Raw genomic sequence first — 4,600 nt, 5'->3', positions numbered from 1 at the left:
AACAAGTAAGCCGCGGAAAGGCAGCCGTTCTTGAAGTAAAGGCGCCGCAAACTGTACTACATCGAATGAATACGCTGTCCCTTAAAGGAATCGCTCGACACAGTTCCATTCCATCTTTCGATCGTTACTGTCCAACGCGCTGAAATCAGACACATTTCATCAACGCTTCTACATTTCTCTTTAAAACGTCCTGAAAATAAAGGGGGAAAGACGGGTGCGAGAATTCAAGGAAGCGCCCATCGCTTAGAAACACCTCAGAATAGTCTCAAAGAGCCTGGTCCTCTGTGCGATTAACATCTCCCATTTAAACCTTTGCAGTTTGTATTCACGTGAATAAGTTCACCGACGCAACAATCAGAAAGCCAGTATTTTTTCGTTCCTACCCTTGCACCTGTTGCTTCGGAGCCGATGACACGCTGATGTCGAGCATATCAGTTTTCTAAACACGAACACACGCAAAAAAGACGTTATGCTATGCAACATTATAATTATTATTTGAGAATTGTACCACATACTATTCGGTGGGAGATGCGGCGCGTATACAGTCAAGCAGTTAGATTTCGGTTCTCTTTTCACGAAAACAATAAGGTTTTTAGAGGGTATGCGAAGAATTCACGCTTATAAACCAGTTCCCTTCTGTGGTCTTGGATATCAGATCAAGCTCCACACGGAAAGAGTGCGAGCGATAAAGATACGACCGTGAAATGGGTTTCTGTTTCACGTTTTACCGTTTTACCACGAGACGGCGGAAAATCATTCGGGCTGCAAACAACCCTGTGCGTGGCTGCATCGGTGGAGTCGGCGTTTTTTTCGCGGATTACGTTTTCTTCAAAATCCAGCTGCATCGTCCGCTTACGGTAAGTCTATACGTTTATATTTTATTCATTTGGTCTCCTAAACCACTCTAAGCAGAGCTGTGTGTGCAGAACAGATTATGTGCGCAGTGACAAACGTCCTATCTTCGTTTCTAAGCCGGAAGCCATCGGGTTCTCGACTAATGCCGCTTATCTCTGTGCCGCTGTCTTTACTAACGCGCGGAAAGGCAGTCTGTGCGATGCCCTTGATGATAAGCCGCTCCTCGCGACCTGTCTACTAGACTTTTCGTGTTTCAAGGTAGACGCGCGGCCAGAAATGTCGTTTAGCCTGTGAATGACGGCCGAAATGGAACTGTGCGGTAGTTAGCGCCGTGTGAGCTCAATTTACTTTCCACCTCCGAAAACGTACTTACATACACTCTCGTTCTGTGGTGGATTACATTTATTTTCTAATATTTGTGTTATCGCTTGTCTGGACCTTGGAGTGCTGTTCTTTTTGAGGTGTGCATTTCCTTCCTACGTATATGGACGCTCGCTCGGTGCGCGTCGTGGGCGCCGACGTTTCAGCAAAGGTGTCTTGTAACGCTACAGACTGGAGCGCGAGACGTTTGTCAAAGTTGTAGTTAAGCAGCGCTGAAGGAATTCTTTTAGTGTGATGGTATAAAATTCATTGCCCGCGCGATTGGCCGGCGTGCTCAAACACCGCGAAGAACCCACGAGCTCCATCCCGTCTCCCCGTCGTTGCACACGTACGGATTCCTCCATGTCTGTCATCAGAGCCGTTGGCCGCCCCCGCTCGCCTGCGGGCACTTCATTTTGAAAGCTGGGTAAAGGTCGGCTCGACAAGAGGTGGCTTACATTTCTTTCCGAGTGGTTCGTTCATGAATCCCGCTCACGCGTGCACAGATTTCTCTAATACCATTTGCGCGAGAGGCAGAGTATGTGTTTCTGATTTCAGACTGCTAACTTACGAAAGCGCCGATGTAATTCGCCGCTTATTTGCGCCTAAAATTAAATTAAGCTCTCGTGTTACTATAGCTGCACCTCTTGAAAGCGTTAATTGCTTCATTTAAATACTTCGTACTTTGAGCGCGTTCAATGCTTTCGTTGATTTTTCTAGCAGCGTTGGGTTAGGCTACCTCCATGCAAGAAACACACCTCTTTACGGCGCTGTTGGGGCTGCACTTGAAGGGAAGACTAATTGAATTTCAGACGGTATTTTATCGTGACAGTAATTTGTTGTCTTAAACTCGCGACTGCTTTTGAAACGGCGCAGCTGCAGCCTCTGTGTGCAGTATGGCTTTTCTGAATAATGAGCGCGGCATGGCAGCATTGCAACCCGCTTGTTTCTAAGAGCACGCGCAGATGTATGAGTATGCTGTTCCATCTTTGTGCTTCAAGTTATAGGCGCAAATCTGTGGTGAACTGGTCGCTTCTGCCTGCCGGTTTTGTATAGCTTGTGCCCGTTTCAGTACCGACTTACGTACACCCGGCCAAATCTTTAACTGGCTCTGGTGTTGCATCGATAAATGAACCTTGTAAAAAGGTACCTTTTGGCTACACTGCTGGCATATTCATGTTGTAATTTGACACGTGAGATGGCATTTCATAGCTTCTTTTTGTTAATATAACGTTTGAGTGGAGTACTTGCGTGTTTCGATCAAAGTTATCAGAAATATTCATCGTCTGCTGCTACGAACAGCCGAAGCGAGCGGAATACGCACCAATGGTTCTGGTGGCGCATTTGCACTTACTCTAGGTAAACGACTTGTCCGCCATGAAAGGAGTGGTAGTTTACCCAGAGGATGAGGCCATATGGACCAGATTCATTGCTGCGTCTGCCGCTTGTTTCAGCTGTTGTAGTGGCAGACGAATATTTCTGATAACGTTGATCTAAACACGCAAGTGCTGCACTCAAACAATATATGAACAAAAAGGAACCACGAAATGACATTTCACTCGTCAAATTACAGCATGAATATGCCAGCAGTGTAGATAAAAGGCACCTTTTTTACAAGGTGCATTTAGCGATGCAACACCAGAGCCAGTTAAAAATTTGGCCGGGTATACCAGGCTTCACGCAGGGTATTTTGGAGCGCTTCTTCTATAGCGGTTATAAGAATAAATGCTGCAATATTCTTCTTTTTGGATCCCTGTGTAAGGTGCGCTGAATCTGTATTTTATGGAGGTGGCATTCTTAACACCTCCTTGCGAGTCAATGCAGATATGTGGCACAATTGTTCAATGTCTTCTGTTACAAATAATGTAAAAAGATTGCCATACAGAAATCAGTATCAGTACTGGATTCAGAGTAGAGTGCTCCAGGGATTACGGGTCTTTGTTACAATGTTTTATGAAGACACTTATAATCTGTCGTGTATTTACTGAAATGATTGCGCCGGCGTGATAGCTCAGTGGCTATCATGTTCGTCTGGCGACCTGAAAGATGCAGGTTCGATTCCGGCCTATGCGGTCGCATTTTAATAGAGGCAAAATGCTAAAGGCTTGTGTACTCTGCAAAGTTGGCCGAAATTATTCCGCAGCCTTTCACTTCAGCGTCTTGTAGCCTGTGTCGCCTTGGGTCTTTGAACCCCATAAAACCAAACCAAAAGATCAAGATTGCCTTTCTAGAATGGCATAGCCAGGATATGCCTTTCATTGTAAAGCACATGTGTAGAGATGGTATGGGAATTTTTTTTTCAGTTCCTCTGTTATTTTTTTCCTTTGTGCTGTACAGGTGAACATGCCCGGATGATTGACTGCAGACAACAGGCCGCAAGAATGCTTCTGAGGAAACTAGCGGGACTGTTACTTTCAACATTTATGTTATTGTGCATTCTTACCGTCCATGTATTGCATATTCCCGGCCTGGATAGCTTGGAAATAAAACTAATTTTGTAAGTATATTGATTGTGTCATTTGTGAACTCTGGTGACTTTTTTCAGTGGTTGTAGACTGTCTATAGGCAGTTTATAGATAATGGTCTACTAATAGTTTAGTAGACAGAGGTCTATAGACTGTCTATAGACAAAGGTCTATAGCACTGCCAGGCCACACACCTATGGAATGTCTATAGACAGTCTATAGACATATGTCTACTGGACCAGTAGACTTTTGTCTGTAGACTGTCTATAGACAGTAATCTACAGGAAGTCCATGGCCGTAAGTCTATAGGTCGTCGATCCGTCTATAGACAAGTGTCTATAGACAGTCTATAGACAACTCTATAGGAAATGTATGACCATAAGTCTATAGATCGTCTATAGACTGTCTATAGACATGTGTCTATAGACTTCCTATAGACCTATAGACTTTCAGTAGACATTTGTCTATAGACTGTCTATAGACAAAAGTCTACTAAAAGTGTATGGCCATAAATCTATAGACTGTCTATAGACCAGTCTAAAGGATTTGTCTATAGACAGTCTATAGACTTCATAGACTAAAGTCTATAGACAGTCTATGGACTTTCTATAGAAATTTTTATAAGGGAATGCCGTTTTTCCGCCGTGTCAATATGCCTGTTGTGCCTCTTGTGTGCGTGTGGGAAGAGGGGGAGGGGGGGGGGTGCGTGCATGTGGCCGTGCGTGCGTGCGTTCGGGCGCGCGTAGATAGGCTGGGTTCGGTCCAGGGTCCCGGCTGGGCCTGACCCTTTCATGGCAGCTGAACTCCATATTAGCAGTTGTACCTGTAGGCCGCATCTCGCGTACGGTCGCGTTCGGTTTTCTTTTAATTACTTTAGCTAGATGTTACTGAACGCACCCTGTTTACATGGAGAGCGCGTC

General features: G+C 45.0%; 1 long non-coding RNA gene across 1 annotated transcript; it reads left to right on the top strand.

Moving 5' to 3' along the window:
- Positions 1 to 320: 320 nt before the first annotated feature.
- LOC149362765 (uncharacterized) lies at positions 321 to 3,719 on the top strand. Its single transcript, XR_016288526.1, has 2 exons — positions 321 to 857; positions 3,553 to 3,719. It is a non-coding gene; the product is annotated as an uncharacterized LOC149362765 (long non-coding RNA).
- The last annotated feature ends 881 nt before the right edge of the window (positions 3,720 to 4,600 follow it).

Source organism: Amblyomma mixtum, chromosome 2, assembly GCF_055824585.1.
Source record: "Amblyomma mixtum isolate Tamu chromosome 2, ASM5582458v1, whole genome shotgun sequence".
NCBI classification, from domain to species: Eukaryota; Metazoa; Arthropoda; class Arachnida; order Ixodida; family Ixodidae; genus Amblyomma; species Amblyomma mixtum.
Note: the sequence above shows the minus strand (reverse complement) of the source record. Positions and strands in the feature narration are given on the sequence as shown.